Source organism: Hevea brasiliensis, chromosome 7, assembly GCF_030052815.1.
Source record: "Hevea brasiliensis isolate MT/VB/25A 57/8 chromosome 7, ASM3005281v1, whole genome shotgun sequence".
Taxonomy (NCBI): domain Eukaryota; kingdom Viridiplantae; phylum Streptophyta; class Magnoliopsida; order Malpighiales; family Euphorbiaceae; genus Hevea; species Hevea brasiliensis.
This window is the reverse complement of record NC_079499.1, coordinates 102,098,921-102,120,664: the sequence shown is the minus strand read 5'-3', so window position 1 is coordinate 102,120,664 and position 21,744 is coordinate 102,098,921. Positions and strand designations below refer to the sequence as shown.

The 21,744-nt window shown below is 37.5% G+C and overlaps 1 non-coding gene across 1 annotated transcript; it reads right to left on the bottom strand.

Annotated features, from left to right (window-relative positions):
• Positions 1–1,028: 1,028 nt before the first annotated feature.
• LOC131181862 (small nucleolar RNA R71) lies at positions 1,029–1,135 on the bottom strand. The gene has a single exon (XR_009150337.1). It is a non-coding gene; the product is annotated as a small nucleolar RNA R71 (small nucleolar RNA).
• Between the last annotated feature and the right edge of the window lie 20,609 nt (positions 1,136–21,744).

Genomic DNA, 21,744 nt, shown 5'->3' with positions numbered 1-21,744 from the left:
CGAGTTTAAGTTAATTAGAATACACCCTAGGTGCCTTGAGAGAGGACTTAGGATACCTTAGGACTGATTTCCATCAAGGTAAACGATTCTCAATCCAGTAAATAGACAAGATAATATCCATAGCAAGATTCAAGTGTGAAATCTTAATTCTAGAATTGTTCCAAAATAGATTACTTTATTTTAAGTTTATCATTTTAGTGTTTAAAATAGACAGCTTTCATTCCTTCATTGTTCGATAGCCTAAACAGTCAAAATTACTGTGTAGATTGGTACTTATTAACCAAATTCCTCATGGGAATGATACTTTACTCATTACTTTATTACTTGTTAGCGATCCGTGCACTTGCGAGGTTGTAAATCCAATAAACAAGTTTTTGGCGCCATTGCCGGGGAACTTGGCTTTAGTAATATAGAGCAATAGGTAATTTAGCTTATTTAGGCAATTATATTTATTATCTAATTTTATTTGATTTGTTTTATTTCTTTTCTTTTCTCTCAGGTGCCCAATCTAGTATATAATCAGAACAAGGCCAGAAGAAGAAATTTTGGACTGTGATCTGGAGATAGACAGAACTCTGAGAGCCATCAGGAGGGAAAGGAAACATCAAGAGCATGATCAAGAAGATCCTGAAATTCCAACCATGGCCGATAATAATGACAGACCAAGATTCTTGAGAGACTACGGAGCTCCATCTGTCTAAGGATTTCAGCCCAGTGTCACTAGACCCACAGTGGAAGCCAATAACTTTGAATTAAAACTAGCATGGCTTCAAATGATTCAACAAACCCAGTTTGTGGGTTCACCAACAGAAGATCCACATTATCACCTCCAGTGCTTTCTTGCCCTTTGTGACACATTTAAGATGAATGGAGTGTCTGATCAAGCTATAAGACTTAGAGCATTTCCATTCTCCCTTCGAGACAGAGCAAGGAAGTGATTACTTTCTCAATCAGCTAGAACGTTTACCACTTGGGAAAACCTCTCACAAGATTTTTTAGCAAGGTATTTTCCACCTACAAAAACTGCAAAATTGAGACTTGAGCTCAACACCTTCAGACAAAAGGAAGGTGAATCACTCTATGACGCATGGGAAAGATATAAAGACCTGCAGAGGGAATGTCCACACCATGGCATAGAGGATTGGCTATTAGTGTAAAATTTCTATAATGGGTTACTACTCTCTACAAGGAGCAGAGTTGATTCAGTTGCAGAAGGTGACTTAATGGAGAAAATTGTAACACCCTCACTGTAGCAATTCTGTACATTTTACTGTTCCGGTGATTGGTGTCGGTCCGGACAGCTAGAACATCTGAAAAAATATTTAGACTAGAGTGAGGAGTCATAAATAACTTAAATAATAATAAGAAAAATTTAGGAAAAATTTTAGAAATAAAATACAACCAAGTTAAATGAGCCGGTGCCCTAGTGATGGGTAACCCAGTAGGAAGTTGCGATCTTCGCAGCTAAGAGCCCTAAACCAGGGAGAAAATTTATGAAATAATTTTTGAGACTCCAGAGAAGAGTCATTGAGGTTTCTATGGCATTAGAATGCCAAGAAAAGGCTTAGAAAAATTTTTCGATCTCAATAAGCCAAACGGAGGGCATTTTGGTCATTTCGTCTTCAGAAATGATTTTTGGCCAACTCGTCCAGTTAAGTAAATAATTATTATAACATAAAATATGAATAAATATTGCTAAAAATTAAATTTAAATTGAGTAAAAAAGAAAAAAAAAAGAAAATGAATTAAAATTGCAATTTTAACCTCACGTTTATGTCACTAAGCACTCCCACTCAATCACCACTTGACAAAATAAATAAAAGGGATAAAAATGAAGCAAAAATGAGATAAAAATAAAGAAATCTGTTTCATCTTCCCCAATCAGCCAAATCAAGAGAGAAAGAGAGAGAATAGGAAAAGAAAGAAAGAAAGGAAGAAGGAGAAGGAGATGAACATTAGCAGAAACAGGGGTTCAGCAGGGGCAGCATGTTTCTCTTCCGTCCAGGTGAGTTTGGCTCAACTTCTACTGTTTCTTTTTGGATATGTTTGAGGTATGTATGTGTGGAAGTTATGGTTAAAATTTAGTGATTTTTCAACGGTTAGATTTGGAGAAATATATTGTTGAACATAGGCTGTCTGCAGGTTGAATTCTGAATTTTGGCTATCGAAATTTGAGAAAAATAAATAGTTAGGATGCTTATGAAATTATGAAATTTGGTTCAAATGATATTTGGGATGTTCAGGCTGTTGTGTTAAAATTTGGTGAATTTTAGACTTATGGTTTATGAGATATAAATTGTTTTGCATAAGCTGTCTGAGTAAGACTAATTTCTGCAAAAATTCAGATTTTGAAGGGTTGAATGAATATTTTGATATCTCATGATATAGAGATGATTTGATGCTAAAATTTTTACTGATATTGTATAGGGATGTCTTGAATATATGGTTAAAATTTGGGATTTATCTAACTGTTAGATCATTATATATAAATTTGAATGCACAAGCTGCCAGATTGGGTATTAATGGTTTGTGGATTTGAGATTTATGATAGGAGTTTAGTCCAATTTAAGGGGAAATGCTGTTGAATTTTTATTGGATGTTTAATTTGGGAAAGTGAAGTTATAATTGATTATGATTATTATAGTTATAGGAGAAATCTTGAAGAATAACAAGCTCAAGTTTTGTTTTAAAAATGTTAGTGCTAATTCATCCTTAAAACTTTGTATATATATCATGTGGAGTATGAAATGAGGGTGAAATTAAGAGAATTGAAATAAGTTTTGCATGAATAAATTCCACCAATTTTGGCAGCCGTAGGATACATTAGGGTTTCATTGATTAGATTGAGTTATAGTTATACATGGCTGCCATTGAACATAAATTAGATGCTTTGATTCATTGATTGCATGTATATGGAGAATTGAAATGGTAGAGTTAGGGTTTGAGCACAAATTTGAGATTTTGTTTATGTATTGAAGAAAAGAAGTTGTAATGGTCAATTAGTGACCATTTGGTCATGTTTGAGTAGGAAATTGAGTGAATGGTGCCAAGGGAATGGAGGTTAGGCATGCTGTCCAATGTGCCCTGCAGGACTGGTTATGAGTCCAGCAAGTTTAGGCAGCTATAAATGGAGTTGCATAAGTTCAATTGGTGCAAAACTAATTGGATATAAAACTAGACATATAATGGCACAACTTTGGTGAAGAAACCCTGCCTAGAAAATGAAACCAAGTTGACCTAAAAATTACCCTAATCTGGGTAACCAACAGGCTGTCCCTGGAAAATGACCAAATGAACAGTGTTTGTTCAAATGGTCATAACACAATGTAGGCAAGTTCAATTAATCTAAAATTTTACCAACAGAAAGCTGAGACATAGCCCTACAACTTTCATGAAGAACACAAATCCAAATTCTGACCATAACCTAGTCAAATTATCAACCAAACTTAGGTTACCAAATCTGGTAGAACCAAATTGCCTAGAAATTCTGGGTACAGGTCAATCCAGCTAGTTATGGTAAAATGACCATAACTTGAGCTACAAAACTCCAAATGGAGTGATTCAAAAAACGAAATATAACTAGACACAATAAGAAACAACTTTCATGAAGACAATTTTATCAATTCCTACTGTACAAATGACCAATGGAACAGTAAACTTAATGCTTGAAATATGAAAATTGTGAATAACTAACACTAAGCTTTGAAATGGTATTGGCAATCAATACAAATAAAAATAAAATGCAAAATGTGGTATCTTGGAGAACTTAAGTTTAATAAATTCATTATGTATTAAAAAGTCAACAATTTGAGTGAATAGTAATATGAATAGTAATATAAAGACATAAAGTGTAAGAACTATATTGTTAAAGGGAAATTAAGGCCATAAATTTGAAATCCATGAAATGTTCATGGATTGCTTGAAACATGAAAATTAAGTCATCTAATTGATGTGAATAGGTAGTTAGGGCTTATATGTTCATCACAAATAGAATTCATAAAATGTATAAATGAGAAAGAAAAAATGTTTCGAATACAATGGTATATGTGAACCATTATTTTGAATTGTGATCAATATAAATAACATAATGAATGAATAAATGAACCATATTAATGTATGAATGAGACATTAGTTCTCATTATTGTAGAAAGAAAAAGTACTTTGAGTACAATGATATAAAAGATAATTGATGTGAATTGTGATCATATATATGATCAAATGAATGTATACATTATAATTGAAAATTATTATGAAATAATAAAGTCATAAAACACAATATATTAATATTTAATAATATTATGTGCCCTTGTATTACCTAGACATGTGTGTTAGATTGGATAGTTTGGCATGCCAATAGGGTATTATTTTAGCAGTACTACGAAAGGCTTTATGCCTGTATTCATGGCTTTATGCCCGTATTCATGGCTTGATGCCCGATTATGTGTTATAATGGCTTTTTAGCCATACTGACTGCATACGTGGTTGATGTTCTGCGTCCCATGGTATGACGGCCTGAGGCACCGCGGTGTCCAGTGCCAACGACCCGTTATCCAGTTTAGTCAGCCTGTCATAGGTTACTTGGGCAGTCTAATTTATTAAAATAAGTTATAAATATTAGCAATTAAAAATGCTAGAAAGCAAATAAATGAGTATGAAGTTCTAAAATAAATTAGATTAGCACCAAAAATTTGTTCCTTAGAATGATCTGAAGTAAATTAAATTAGTTCTAAAAATTTTAAATATTACGAAATGATTGTAAACAACTTAGAAAGTATCAAGGAAGTGATAAAAAGACTAGTAGAAGAATTATAACTTAAATAACATTATAAATGTGACTTTCATAAGAAAATAAGTATAAGTATTAATATTAGATTTATTTGTACATTATATAAATGATTATTGTAAACTTATGACATAAGAGATTCTAGAGAACAACATAAATGACGAAAAATATACTGTATGGCAAATTTCATATGAACCCAGTAAAATTTTTTAGTATAGAAAATATGCTCCAATTATTTTTATTTGTATACATTATTTCTTATTATATTATTGCACCACTAAACAGCAATGTTTAGCGCGATGGATTTGTTTCCTCGCGCAGGTACTGAAGTTAAAACCCAGCGAATACTACACAGAGATTTTGGAGTTCTGATTTGCAGAGTGTTCAAGGTTGTTACCTCCTCAGTAATGCATGTAGATAGGGCCCATATAGATCAGATTATGTATTTTTTACATTATAATTAGTTATTATTTGTAATGTAAACTATGAATTGTATGTTGAAATATAGATTATGGAACTGTAATTAATTCTGTAAATCATGTAAATTAATGCAAATTTGAGAATTTTGCTATAAGAATGGAGCATGAATGAGTTTGTACCAATGAGTACGGATTTGAATTAAATAATGATTTTTGAAATGATGATATGAGTATGGATGAGATTAGTATTGAAAAATATTATTGAATTTTCAAACAAATAAATAGTAAAACACGTCAAACGATAATAAAATAGTGAAAACTCCGTTAGTTTCTCCGTTGAAAAATAATCGATATTAAATATAATGAGAACAAAACTATTAAAGAAATAAAGTAAGATAAGTTAGGGAGCTCCGGCACTGAATGTAGCATGCCTTGCTCGGCTACACTGTAGTCGGGTGAGGGGTGTTACAAAAATAGTGACACAAGCACTTGAACTTTTAGAGAGGGTTGCATACCATAATTATGAGTGGTCAAATGAAAGAGAAAATGCAAGGAGAACAGCTGGGGTCCTGGAAGTGGACGCCCTAAGCATGATAAATGCTCAATTTGATCATCTCACAAAGAGACTCGATAGAATGCAAGCCAATGCAGTTGATACAAACAGTCAACATGAGGACATCTATGGAGGGGGATACATGAATTTAGAATTTAACAGCTTTAATGAACCCTCCACAGAACAAATCAACTATGTGAATAATGGAGGAAACTTCAACCAGAGGCAGCCCAACCATCCATATTCAAACACTTATAATCCTGGATGGAGGAACCACCCAAATTTCTCATGGTCCAATCAGCAGAACTAGCCAATAAACAAGCAACAGGGGTACAAACTGCCAACACCCCCTAGATTTTAGAACAGAGGCCAAAACTTTGCACAGCCACCACCGCTTCCTCAACCTCAGCAACTTGAACTGAAGATGACCATGGAATCCATGATGGAAGGGTTCTTAGTAGCTCAACAACAATAGAATGAATTGATTAAACAGCTGACTTCCAGAATGGACTAACTTGCTACCCATAACAAGATGCTAGAAAATCAAATTGCTCAGCAAGCAAGTTCTTCAAGTATGGCTACTGGTAAACTGCTTAGTCAACTGGAGATGAACCCAAGGGAGCATTTTAAGGCAGTTACATTGAGCAGTGGGAGAACTCTAGTACAATCAAAGAAAGAACCAATAGATGAGACCTTAGAAAAATCTGAAAGCAAAGCAGAGAAAAAAGAAGGAGAAGCCAAGAAAGATCAGGAAGAGGAAGTAGGGAAGAAAAAGAAGTTACAAGAGCCATACCAGCCTCCCCCAACTTTTCCTCAGAGATTTCAAAAAGCCAAATTGGACAAGCAGTTTGGGAAGTTTTTATAATTTTTACAGAAACTTTATATCAACATCCCCTTCACTAAAGCACTCTCTCAAATGCCATCCTATGCCAAATTTCTTAAGGAAATTCTGTCAAAGAAAAGAAAGCTGGAAGACTATGGGACAGTAGCTCTAACAGAGGAATGCAGTGCCATACTACAAAACAAACTACCTCAAAAGTTGAAAGATCCAGGAAGCTTCTCCATACCCTGCCTCATTGGCAACAAGAAAATAGACAAGGCCCTCTGCGATCTTGGGGCAAGCGTGAGTTTAATGCCTCTATTAACATGCAAAAAGCTGGAGATTGGAGAACTGAGGCCCATGACAATCTTATTGCAATTGGCTGATCAATCTGTTAAATATCCAGTGAGCATACTTGAGAACATCCCTATCAAAGTGGGCAAATTCTTCATTCTAGTAGACTTTGTTGTCCTTGAAATGGAAGAAGATGTTCAGATCCCTATCATCTTGGGAAGACCATTCTTGGCAACCTCTGGAGTCATCATAGACGTAAAAAATAGGCGACTAATCCTCAAGGTAGGAGAAGAAGAAGTGGAATTCAACTTGTTCGACACAATGAAATACAAATTCAAACCTGATGAATGCTTCAAGTTTGACATAATTGACAAACTAGTTGAAGAGGAATTTCATAAGACACATCCTAAAGATCCTCTTGAAGCATGTATTATCCACAGCCACATAGTGGATGATGAAAATAAAGAAATAGCAGCCTGTGTACAATAGTTAGCAGCTCATCCACCCCTACCACCCTAGCTCAAGCCTCCGAGATGGAGGAGTTAAAGGAGGAACAACCTAAGATCAAGCTCCAGGAAAATGCCAAACAAGTAGAGCTTAAACCTCTGTCAACACCATATTTTGGCCGATCACCAAAATCAATGAACTCTGAAAATCGACCTTCAACTGACATTCCTCGGTTATAAGTAACCTGATTAGGAAATAAGCCGATCCTGCATCTAGTCAAAATGTTTTCCTATCTCTCAACAAAAAAAGCTCACACTAATATCAGGTCCCCACGCAGTTCAATCACATTTCTGATCTCCCAAGGAGATCACATTAGTATCAAGTCTCCATGACATGTGATTCATTCCCGACCTCTCAAATCAATTATCAAGTCTCCTTACCAGTCAATCACATTTTGATCTCTCATCAAAGGAAATCAAATCAGTATTAGGTCTTCGTGCCATCCAGCCTTATTTTCGATCTCCCTTTTATAAATATTGTGGATAATCGTTTAATAAAGTTAAGGTTTCAATCTGGCTTAATGGTACTTCCGATCTTAAGTGTTTAAATCAGGTTTCCAATTTTAATAATCTTAAGTTCCGATTCGGTGTTTGTTTTCGACTTAGGCTGATACGACCTCTCATACATAGATTAATAATCGCTTTCAAGTTTGATGTTCTAACATATTCAAATAATCAGGCGCCTGTACAACTTAGATACTTTTCGATCTCATCAAGTCATTGAACAAAAGAGAGAATTTCATTTCATTTCAAAGTAAAAAAAAATATAAGTTATTCGGCTGGAGGATCACCCCCAGCCTGTTCTACATTTCGCTCACCCTCTCTATCTCCCTCAGCTTCCTCGTCGCTCTCCTCTTCGTCTTGGGGAGCCAGGTCCACCATCCAGGAAAAGTCTTCCTCAGGATAACGCTTCTTAAGCTCGGCCAAAAGGTCCCCGTGGGTGTTCACGTAAGCACCGACCTCCCTCGTCACTGCCTCTTCTTCTTTTGCTCTAAGTTCTTCAGTGAGGCGAACGACATAAGCAGCCTGTTCGGCCAATTTATCCTCATAGAATTTCATCTACCCCTCAATTTCAGCTATATATTCCTAGGCGGATGAAAGTTGGGCTCGGGCAAAAGCTGCATCCTGGCCCGCCTTCTGGATATCCTGCCTCAAATGATGAGCCTTTTCCCGGATGATATGCTAGTTCACCAAACTCTCCACACTTAGGCTCATAGTCTGGGTCAGGAGATCGTCGATGCTGCCTTGGGTCAGCCTATTCTGATCCTCCGGGAGACATATGGAAGCTCCCAGAACCTTTGCCAAGTCCGGATTCTCCCGTACTAATCGATTCTTCTCCAAGGAATGAATAAGGACCTGGGCGCCACGAGAAAGGGTCCTCGTAGTAGGTTGGGAAGGACCACCTTCTGCACTCGAAGGAGCAGGTGGAGGCGGAGGTTCTTCTTGTCGAGGAGGAGACCGGACCACTTCTCTTTCAGGGATCGGTGGTCCCGAGGGTTGGGACGAGCCTCACCGCACCTCTCCTGAATCGTGCCTTGGCGTCTGTGAGGCCTCGGCACGCTTCATCTCCCGCACTTTCTTGGAGACCTCCCTTTTATGCTTTCGGCTCTCTTTGGAAGCCTTGCTGCTCGCCATACCTGCACAAAGAAAGAATCAGTGAGTTCACTAAGGCCCAGAGATCAGAGATGTAGAAAAGCCCGCGCTCTTCGCCGGTAACCAGCTACATCATCCAATGGTGCAGTTCGGCCATCACTGCATCTAAACAGGAGAACTTCTGAGTGGCCATCTAATCTTTTAGCTCCATCACCATTGCACCCTCTTCCCTACTCAAGGCGACATGCTTCAGAATTGATGGGCCCAGATGGAGCCAGCTACGTGGGAAACCGTCAAAATTGTTCGGAATCTTGCTCCTCAGAATAAAAAAGTGATTCTTCCAATTTTTCAATAAGGGGAGATCGGCTAGTTGAAGATCGGCAGATGGAGGTAGATGTTCGGAATTACATATTAGCTAAGGGCTATTCAGTTATGAACCAGATCGGACATGTACATTAGAGATCAGAAAAAACCAATGCAGTAATTAAATGATAATTGTTAAAATAAAATTTATTTCATTTTCAAAAGGTCAGATTACATCATTTGGGCTATCTCAAGAGATCGGATTACATCATTAAGAACTTTTAAAGGTCAGATTACATCATTTGGGTGATCTCTAGAGATCGGTGGTACATCCTACCTAGTAAAGACATATGTCAAAGCCTAGTCTCGTGGCTGAATCAAAAGATGTGTTTGATCAGGAAACCAGCCATCGACATCGGATAGATGTATAGCTCAGATGGGGTGACTATGACTCTCATGGTGATAGGAGAGGTCATCGTCAATGTTATCGCTCGGAACCGAGCCGTGGTCGGGACGCTCGATGTGGTGAGGAGCCAAGTGAACTTCAAAGGGCAGTCACCAATGTTAAGTGGGAAATTAGCAGTCTTCTCGCCCGCAATCGGTTCGCCGATTATATCGATCAACCGACTCGAGATTGACACGATCGATGTTCTCGATCTGGATCAGTGAATTAGTCTGATTCTCTCACTATCATCAGATGTGGTTATCATGATTTTCTGATCACTGGGGTCATAAATTTTCAGTCGTTGAACAAAGTGAACAATAGGAGAAAGATTAAGAACAGTCACCATGGCCGAAATTGTTGCCGGAGCAGCTAGAACAGGAAAAAGTGAGAAGCGGAAAGAGGAGAAAATGAAATGTGGAAGGATGCCCCGTTGAAGGTATATATATAGAGAGGGTCTGAGCATTTATTGCTAGCGAAAATCGAAGCAGATGCCTCGGTAACCGAAGGAATAAATGCTTTGACTGAAGCAGCTCGGATAGAGAGGAAGGTTCTGGAATGGGAGAGATCAGGAGAAGAGCCCAGCATGAGAGATCAGAAAAGGATCGTACTAGAAAGATCAGAAAGAGTGGGAGATCAGAAAGCAAAGAGAGGATGAGACAACTTCCCATAACTGTCGTCATAATAAGAGCCGAGGTAGTTAAAGTGTTGCAGACGAGATCAAATCTCCACCGCACGCCTCATTTGCAGAATCGCCCACATTACTGATAGATGTCAGGACATGTCGTGGCAGTCTTGTTCATCTCAATCTCCACCGTTGATCTTACTTGTTAGGACAAGCCTGGAACCCTTGGATCAAAGAGAAGACGACAGGACCGACGCCTTTTATTCCTGGCCCTCAGATCTCCCATGACAAGAAAATTTTGAGCCGTTGGATTAGAAAAGAGAAAGGAAAAATATTCTGAATAAGATCTCAGCCATCTATTTTGATTCTCTTCAATTTTCAGACATCAGATTATATCTTTTTAAATCTAAACCTTCCATCTCCCTTAAGGGAAATCCTGACCCTTCATTGGGAGCACCCATTCCCTATAAATACCTGCATGAAAACTGTTGAAGGGGACGAAAAAAAAGGGTGGTGATTATAGTGGAAAGGCTTTGAAACTTGATTCAGTCTTGCTACTCTACTATTTTTAAGCTTTCAAAATAGAAAAACTTCAGAAACCAGTTTTTTAAAGTATTTCCATTAAAAGAGTGCTGGACGCTGAAACTCTTCATTTTTAGTTCGTTAATTACTCTGTGGTACCATCTATCAGTTTCTGTTTTGTCTTCACCATCTTAATACCAACCTTTCATTTTCCAAGCTCAATCTCATTCCAACCCGGTTACTGTCACTTTGGCTGGACTGCATCCCAACTCGGTATTCATTATTTCAAGGCAAGCATTAGTCCCCAGATTGTTAGCACGCAGCTCTACTATATTTGTGATTCCATAGTTAGTTCAATAGATTCAACTCCCTACAGGTGAGCGTCTAGACCGTTGCTTTATCAAGTGTTCATTTTTTTATTTATTATTTTCTTTGTTTTCATGCTCGTAATTTTTGTCAAGTTTATGTTATGTTAAAGAGCCCCCACGAAGATAGTTATTCTCTTGAGTTTACCTTTATTTCATCAGTTCATGTTATTTATTTGTTCTTGGCCTTATTACCTCCAAATATAGGTGTTCTAGTTACTGGTAACATATAGGTAGTTTAATAAAGGTTGATAACTGTGTCTTAAACACGAGAATTTCTTTAAAATAATAAAAGTTTGGATATTAAATCGGAGGAAGAGTTTTGAAGTCAAATCACTAAACAAGATCAGGAGGTAACCTGGTATAATAAGGATTGAGGTAAGATCGGATCCCAAATCAGTAAACGAAAGAGATCGGACATCGCCTGCCAAAAGGTACTGGTAAGGCGATCACAAAGGAGATCAGAAAAGATTCAGTTTGATATCCACTCTTTCGGCTATAAGGTATCAATGGGCCAAGAGAAGCCCCGTTCGGGTTCCTGGCATCTTCGGATGCTAGAACCCTTAGTCTAAGGTTCTTACGATATATGATTGTAATTAAATTTTAGGAGGTCAGAGGGAGAGTTCTTACCTGATCCTCATTCGAACAAAAAATAGGTTCTTACGATATATGATTGTAATTAAATTTTAAGAGGTCAAGGGGAGAGTTCTTACCTGATCCTCATTCGAACAAAAAATAAGAGATCGGAGGAGAGTTCTTATCCGATTCTCAATCAAATTTTAATAAATACTTAAAGAGATCGAAGGAGAGTTCTTATCCAATTCTCAATAAAAATTTTTAATAAATATGTGGAGATCGGAGGAGAGTTCTTATCTGAGATCCTCCATTAAAACTCTAAAATTAAATACTTAAAAAGATCGGAGGAGAGTTCTTATCTGATTCTCAATCTAAAATTTTAATAAATATGCGAAGATCAGAGGAGAGTTCTTATCCGAGATTCTTCATGCTTAAGTCTAAATTAAAATTTAAAGAGATCGGAGGAGAGTTCTTATCCGATTCTCAACCAAATTTTTTAATAAATGTGTAGAGATCGGAGGAGAGTTCTTATCCGAGATCCCTCACTCAAACTTTAAACCGATTACCCCTAGAGATCGAGAAAAGTTTTTACTTGGATTCTCTCAAATCCAAACTAAAATGCGCAAAGTAACCCTCTAAACAAAAACCGCAACACAACACCAACTCACTAGGGGTCGTCTCATGTACTTATGTATTTGGGTAACCCGAAACAGTGAAAAATCAAATATTCTCTTTTATCAAAGGGATTAACATCATCATTTTAACCCCCCTAACTTTCGATTTTAATTTATGAGGAGAATAATGTTAAATCTGTTTACCCTCATAGAGGGACGAGGCGGGGTGCTTAACACCTTCCCCGCCCGTATATGGACCCCGAACCTAGAATCTCTGTTTTCGAAGTGGTTTCTTTTAATTTTTTTTTTTGTACAAATGGTTTCCTTTAATTTCCCTCAAAATTAAAGTGGCGACTCCTCACTCTTTCCCACTTCGGTGAGTGCTCGTCCAGGCGACCGCAAAATACCTTGCGATAGCTTGGTGACTCCACTGGGGAATTTATTTTTAACTCATCATTTAGAGGTCCAAGAATAGATCTAGTTTTATGCTCTTATAAATTGAAATCACAATTAGGGGGTTTTTATCCGCCAAGTTCGAAAGTCTTGATATATCATTTTGTTATTATTCTAACCCTTTTTGCTTGTCTTGTCCCTACAGCAACTTTCATCAAAACAAAAAATATGCAAAATCAAAACTCCCCCCACGAAGGGAAGAGGTATATGTGTCCCTGCACACACTGAGTACTTACACAAGGTCCTCACACACTTCAGCCCTATACCCGAGCTTTCTCACCCTCTAGGAAAGTAGGAGGGAGTCATGTAGTGGTACCCGTGGGTTTTACCCTGTTAGTATCCATGAAGGCTTTTGCTCATATTGAAACTCATTCTATTTACTGTGATACCCGTGGAACTCTCCCGTTAGTATCGTGGTGATAGAATGGGGCTCTACTGTTTACAGTAGGGGCAATTTGAGAACCTGTGGCTTTTAGAAATTTAGACCTTAAGCTAAACCATCACAATAGCTGGAAGCCGTAGCAAACTACCTCAGAAGATAAAACTATCCAATTAGGTAGCATCTACTCGGTACTAGGATTTTCTCTATTATAGGACAAAAGGGACATACTTGCTCTCACCTTATTCTGTTTCTGTTTTCTTATGTTTTTGAGGGTAATCTTGGATTATACTGTTAGGAGGATTTGCACATTTTCCTACTTTGACAAATGTGTGGGTGTCACCCTGCCAACAATATAATTCAAAATTACCTAAATTTATTTTGCTAACAAGTTTTCTATGCTGGCATCACAGAATTAAGGTCTGTAAAGGAACAAGCATCATTTTTAACATGGCATCCTCGAGTCAGTCGGCGGAAGAAATTCCTAGACAAGGACAAAATGCTAAACCATGGTCCAGACCGCCTCATAGTTTAGTGCCCCGCAAAGTGATGTCACCAAAGCAGATACTAGCCTGTTACCTCCATTAGACCTAAGCAAAGTGGAGGTCAAAATGACCAATCTCGAAAGTCTCTCTAGTAGTTGGAGGTCGCTTCCCGATCACGTCAAGGCATAATTTGAGGAAAAATATGGGAGGATTGCGACCTTGATACGAATCAAGGTCCAAGTTTCAGCATTAAAGGCCATGCTGTCGGTTTGGAATCCCAAGTATGGGGTGTTCTCCTTCAACGATATTGATACTACCCCCACTATGGAAGAATATCAAGCGTTGCTAGAAATTCCCTATGGGGCATAGAATCGGATCTACCTACAACTCGAGCAGAGGCAAACCTGGAAACGGTTCGCACATATGGAATTCCATCAAAAGAAGCGAAGGCAAGAGAAACTACAAAAGGGAACACACACGGTTGGTATTGGACCTATCTCCAAAAGCAGCTAGACTTGTACATTCGAAATGAACAATGGGAGCAAGCTTCATTAGCACTAGCCTTAGGGATCTATGGTCTGATCTTATTCCCTGGGCCTTTGGGAATTATAACCTGCAGTGTCACAGAGATATTCTGGGCAGTAGAAAAGCAGAAGGTTAACCCAATACCGGCAATCCTTGCAGAGACTCTACTGACTCTCACTTACTGTCGACAATAAGGCAGGGGGTCTATCAAGTGTTGTTCTCAATTGTTGTACCTCTGGGTCATCAGTCACATGTGTCATGTAGAGACAAAGGGGTTAACTTGGTATCCTGACCAGCCTCTTATTGAGAAGATGACCAGATTAGTAATCAGCCCAAAGGATGAGCTGCAGTGGCAAGAACGGATTCTGAGCTTCAACAGTCACGACTACTATTGGAAGAAATTGTGGACGTCGGGTCAACCCATATTGTTCGGCATAGGGGGTAATTATTCAGTTTCTCTAATCGGAGTGACCGGATACACAAGTTACATCCCAGCATTGGTATTGAGGCAGTTCAGTTCAACCCAGTCCGCAATCAGTGTTGGAGAATACTACCAAGGTCATTCTATCATGAGCTCGATAGTAAAGAAGAATTGAAGATAGCTCACAAATCCTGGGAAAACATCACTATGATGGAAAGGTCGCCTAAAGGTCCGAGTGCAACGACGATTATCTTAAATGGAGGGCTGGCAGGTGTAGGGAGGGGGCGTGAGGCGAAATATCATCCATTAAAATTATATAAAATGTACCAGGTAATGCCCAGGAAAGATGGTGGAGTCACAATGGTCTCACTTAAGTACTACCTCCTTAGACAGCATTTCCTAGACATGCACTTCATACAATCCTAATAGAATCAAACCACTGGTAAGTACCATCTTTTCATAACACTACCACGGTACTAAGGATTTATGCCACGAAGGCATAGATAGACAGGAGTCGCCACCCGGGTAATAACCGGGACATATTCAGTGTTTCTTCCGAGGGTCATGGATGGCAACTTACTCCTTGCAGAGTTTCCACAACCGTCATTACCATAGCCCAATGTCTAGGTTCGGGATAGTGGGTACGTAAGGGGAAGGTGTTAGGCACCCCTTACGCCTGGTCTAACCTCGTTAATTCGAGTGCTAGTCCTCTACTAACGTTTCTAGAAGTCTTGTTTATTATTCCTTTATTAAACTTTATCCTAAAAATGCAATTCTAATCCTACACACGCAAGTAATTCACAAAAGGATTGTTGTTTACACACAATTTTCATGCACAAGTAATTCCTATCTATGGGGTTGCTAATTATTTAAATGATATTTACCAAATGACTAAAATTAATTTATTATTGAGAATTTAATTTACAAACAAATTCAATTTCAAATAACCCTACGTTTCTATTTAACATAATTAATTAATTTTCACTAAGTTACCCTAAGGATAATTAAACTAAGTTAATTATGTACATGTATAATTTATTCTAATATCACATAAGGCCCAAACAATCACAACCTAATAAAGATTTCTAACATGCAAATTTATTTTACAATTACCAAGTATTAAATTAAATTTATTTACATGCCAATGTTAGTTTAATTTATAAACAAGATTAATTTTAATTTACAAAGTATTTATTTAAATTAATTACATGCAAAAGTCAGTTAAATTAAAAATAAAGTTAATTTTAATTTACCAAATAAAAGTTCTATTATTACTACAATTTCATGCCAATGGTTATTCGAGAAGTTTAGAGCTACTTACTTGTTGATAAATGCAGTTGCCATTGGGGCAAGCTACCCTTAAAAAAGGGTATTCTCTTCTAGTATGGCAATGATATCCCTGGCTTACTCCCGTTAGCTCCATATAAGCTCCGCGCAAATACCCTCTTTGGTACTTAACTTAGGGCTACTTACCAATTTTGTTTGTAATAAAAAATAAAGAAAATAAAGAAAAATAATAAAAGTACGAGAGACAGAAACTAAACATGTGCAGAGTTGTGTATCCCCTCAAATTAAACATGATTACATGATCTATATGAACATATAAAATAAATTGAAGACAAAGAGTATAAAATTAAAAAATTGTGTGGCATAGATCTTGAAAAGAAAACAATAAAAACTGACCTTCCAGAAATCTTGTATGAAAATCTTCTTGAAGAAAAGAAAAAAAAAATAAGGAAGAACTCAAAGAATCTTAAATATCTCTAAATTTCTTATAGCTCTGAATTTTCTCTTCCTCTTTTCTCCCCATCATCCCCTCTTCCCTTTTCTAGTAGGGTATTTATAGGGTTTTGGGGGAGAGGTGTGATAGGGTTTGGAGTCTTAGGATGATAAAGTTTAGATGACTTAAACAACTACGATTGCAGAATTCGAATAAGACTGGGATATGGGTGAGGTTTTCAACCAATAGGAGGACAGGAAAAAATGGAAGGCACCAATAGGGAGTGAGGAAGAGGTGTGGTAGGGTTTGGAGTCTTAAGGTGATAAAGTTTAGATGACTTAAATAACTACGATTGCAGAATTCGAATAAGACTGGGATATGGATGAGGTGTTTCAACCAATAGGAAGACAGAAAAAAATGGAAGGCACCAATAGGGAGTGAGGAAGAGGTGTGGTAGGGTTTGGAGTCTTAGGGTGTTAAAGTTTAGATGACTTAAATAACTATGATTGCAGAATTCGAATAAGACTGGGATATGGGTGAGGTGTTTCAACCAATAGGAAGACAAGAAAAAATGGAAGGCACCAATAGGGAGTGAGGAAGAGAGTGGGGCCAAGGAAGAGAGAGATATTTTGTTATTTTAATTTTTAGAAAATAATTAAATGGGTCCCATTTAAAATTCCTAACTAGGCTTTCTTAGGCCCATAGAGCCCACTTAAACTTAATTAGATCCATTTAAGAACTGCCCATATTAAATTTAAACAAAATAAAATTTTATTTAAATTTAATTAAATTAATTTTCCCAAAACTTTATTATTATTTTTATCTTTTCAAGATCATGCCACAGAATTAATAATTCAGCTCCATACCTCCAATTACATCTTACAGTCATATAATTTTTCATCATCGGGTTTCCCACGGCCTCAATGCACATACTCATCACAAAATAAGGGTCTACAGCAGGGATCAAGGACACCTAACTGCTGATCCAATCGAACTCGAAGGTAGCAGCCCCCGTCAGAACATCCTTTCAGAAGAAGCTAGCGCTCATTTGGCTGACTCTCTACAAAAGGCGGATACTGAAAATCGGCAATTACAAGAACAAATAAAACAGTTGGAGGACCAACAGCAGATCCTCAAAAGAAAAGTAAGAAGGCTCAGAGAAGAGGCAATGACCGAAAAGGCAGAGTTTGAGGAGCAAGAAAAGTGGTTGGAAAAGGAAAAGATGTCTCTCCAAGCTACAATAAAAGAGGCAGAAGTCCGGGATAGCATGCTCCAAGAGAAAATGGAATACCAAGAGATACTCATAGAAGAATACAAACAAGAGGGGAAAAAGACGAAGCTTGAACTAAAAGAGCAAGCGCAGCTTATCAATGATATTTTAAAAGAATGTGCTAAGGAAAGAAAGGAAAAAGAAAGACAAGCCACCCTCTATCAAGAGCTAAAAGAAAATGTTGACCAGCTGGAAAGAATGATAGCACAGGGGAAACAAGAGCTCTTGCCAGAATCTGAATATGCCCTAAAGATATTCAACCCCGCCAGACAAGAAGAAAGGTTTTATGAGTATCTCAAAAAATGTCATTACATTATAAGGAATCTCCCTGAGCCCAGGCCAATGTAAAGAGTGCTATGTATGAACTATTCAATTAATGAAATAACTTTGGGCCATTGTTTAGCAAATTTGTGAATGAATAGTATGACTCTTGTAGGAACTATCCTCGCTAGGGTTATCCGAAAAGTTGAATGTGCCATATGGACAAGTATCATAGACACGCACTCGATCCAGTCATTCACCGTCAGACTATTGAGTGATGCCATGATAAAATTGATGCAATTATTCTTCTACAGATCCCATTCCTGGCTTTCAGATGCCACCATATCCTTTTTCTAAACCAGGACCTTTTAATTTTTCAAAATTCACTAAAAGATTTCTTTTTTTAATCCCCTACAGAAAATCAACATTGCTTCAAGTAAAGCAAGTCTGACCAAACAAGCGGTTCAACTAAGACGAGTGTACTTAACGAGGTCACTAGCGAGAAGGCTAATGGAAGATCAGGAACAAGTCCAGAACCTGCAAGGACAAGTGTCCGAATTGAAAGACCAGGTCTCAGAGCTCATGAGGTTAATGAGGGAGATGTCCCAAAATAAGCCTGTATCAGAGCTAAACTTACCACTACCTCCCCCACCTCCTTCAACGGTTGATTCTCATCATGCTTCAACCTCTTTTACTTTCCAGCCACCTATCCCGGATCTGATGATCACTGTCAATCCGACCCCCCTGAATAATGACCCACCCTTCCCCTACTACGCTGCTGTCCCAAATGCCGAAACACACACTTCAATTCCTCTGGTTCCTCTTGCCCCTTATTTCCCAGCTGTGGGGATAGCTCATCCAAGAGAAGAGAGCAGAGCCAGAGAAAATGAGAAGCTGTCGGCTCTAGAAGAAAGATTAAGAGCAATAGAGGGCCTAAACATGTATGGTTTAGTTGATGTGGCGTTACTAAGATTGGTGCCAGATGTGGTGGTGCCACCCAAGTTCAAAGTCCCAGACTTCGACAAATACACTGGGAATTCAGATCCCTGCATTCATCTAGCTACTTACATTGCCAAAATGTCTACCCTGACAGAGGATGATCGACTCCTAGTCCATTTCTTCCATGAGAGTCTTTCCGGGGTAGCCCTGAGATGGTGTATTCAGTTGGACAGGAGCGAATTGCGTTCCTAGAATGATTTGGCCGACGCTTTCCTAAAACAATACAAGTTCAACTGCGATGTAGCCCCCACAAGGAGAGACCTCTAAAACTTGGTGCAGAGAGAAAGAGAGAGCTTCAAGGAGTATGCCCAGAGGTGGAGAGAGAAAGCGGCAGAAGTGTATCCTCCAGTTACTGACAATGAACTATGCTCTTTGTTCATTGAGACCTTGAAGGCACCGTATTTCAATCTAATGATTGGAAACAGCTCCAATAGCTTCTCAGATATTATTCAAGCTGGGGAGAGGATAGAAGCTAACCTGAGGATGGGACAACTGCAGGAGTTGACTGAGAATCTTGCGAAGAAAACTGCCAGTTTTGGCAAAAAGAAAGAGGGTGACATGCATTCCATCACCTGACAGAACAATCGCTCCCCATTTTCTCAGAACAACTACCAGCCATATCCTCCCCCTCATGGCCCAACAATTGCTAACATTCTACCCTCTTTCCCAAATTATCCTCATCCGCGCCCACAGTATCCACCACCAACAACTTGTTAGTAGTATGCCCTAGAGCATATCATTTAGTATGTATCTTGTACATAATTTTATTAATAAAAGGCATTTCCACTTTTCCGTTTACATAATATATTTATGTGTAATAGAAAAGGTCCATTGATATTTTGTTAGAAATATTATTCTTAAGTTGTTAAGAATATGAGTGACAATATTTCTAGCACGAAGTATCATAAATAGGTTCACAATCGAGGATACTTCATAATAAGGACATGACTTATCCAGAAAGATTGTATTCATGTTTGTTCCCAAGTTATTTATATGAGATATAAATAAGATGGAATGGTGAGTCTCATGCCATATAACAAACATGATAGGCACTTATAAATGATAAGTAGGCCGAACCAGTGACACTTATGACAAGCACATGGAGTTTACTCTTGTCAATGTTTTGTCATAAATCATATCAGTGCATATAATCTTTAGACTGAGATAGCACAGCTTATCTTGTATATAGGTAGTTTGAGTTTGATATCGCTTTCATACTTCTACTATGTATGGGTATATGGGCATGTGTTGGCTCTCGCTAGTTATATATGGAGGTAGGTGTTGATCAAGATGGAATCTGCCTCTAAGTAAATAGAGATAAAATCCTATGTTCATTTAATTGCTCTTGATGTTTCAAGTTCTGGCAGATGATAGATTTATTCAGAAAAGAGTTTCTGATGAGAAAAATCTTTTAATCAAGAACTGGAATTAAAAGAGAACATAATATTCATAGCAAATGGAGTTTGACATAAACCATGACTCCAGCTTGAGTTGGGATTTTGTAACAGAGAGATTCTAGTGCATGGTAACATATGATTATAGGTTCATTTAAGATAAATCTTATTACTAATTGGGTGGCCATGGCATGCTATGCCAGGTGTTAACCATGGTCTATGAGGTTCATAAAATGATTTAGAGAAATCATTTATAGTAAGAAAGAGTTCTGATGATATTAAGAGTTGATATCATGTCTCATTGCCAATTAGTGATGAGCCTAGTAAGTCACACACATACACAAGTTATCACCTATTTAAATATGATTTAATTAATTAATTAAAGAGTTTAATTGATTAATTAAATAGGTTTGGTTTGCAATTAAATTGTAAAGTCCCTAGCATGACTTGAAACCAAATCTAGATTATTGGATGTGTAGTATAAATTAAATTTATATTTAAAGTGTTTAAATATGAATTTAATTGATGAGAAATTAATTAATAGAGATTAATTAATTAATTTATATTTGATATAAATTAATTAGAAGAAGAAAATAATTATTTTGGGTTAAGAACTCAAAATTAAGACACAGGGGCATTTTGGTCATTTCACAGTGTGACACGTGGCACCATGAGATGGTGACACATGGGATTACACATAAGCTTGCCAAATGTTTTTTAATCATGTAAGATGATTAAAATCAAGATTAAATATAGGTTTGACACTTGGCACAATGTGATTGGGTCACTTAAACCTAGAGCTAATCAAAAGGTGACATGTGGCTAGGGTTTAATGTGTTAACCTAGCTATTTAAGTGTGGTTATGAAAAGAAAAAATAACCAGCAGCCTCTCCTCTCATTTGTCACGCCACTTTGAGCCTCTCCAGCTATTTCCCTTCATCTCTCATCAATTCAAAGGGATTAGCCATCAATCTCTTGAATTAAGAACACTAGAAATTGTTTCTAGTGTCCTGTTTACATCTCTAATCTCTTAAAAGGCAGAACTTGAATTTCTAATTAATAGAAAAAGCTTTAGAGGCTGTTCAAGGGCTGCCATAGGTGTTCTTGGTGTGGACAAGTTAGAGGGATAACATTTGGTGTCCTGAAGACGAATCTCAAAGGCGCAGACATGATTGCATCAAGAGGTTAGTGTAATCGTTCTTGATTTAATCTAGGGTTCTAAAATTAATCTGATTAATTTTAAAATCTTAAATGGCAAATACATATCCAAAAACATATTAAAAGAGTTTTAATATGTTGTTTATCATTGAAATCAAATAGATAAAAATAAATCTTGCATGGTGCATGTGACCCTAGGCGAAATTTTTTTTGAATTCAATGGTATAATCTTGTGTTTTTCACGCTTCCGTTCCTTCACAACTC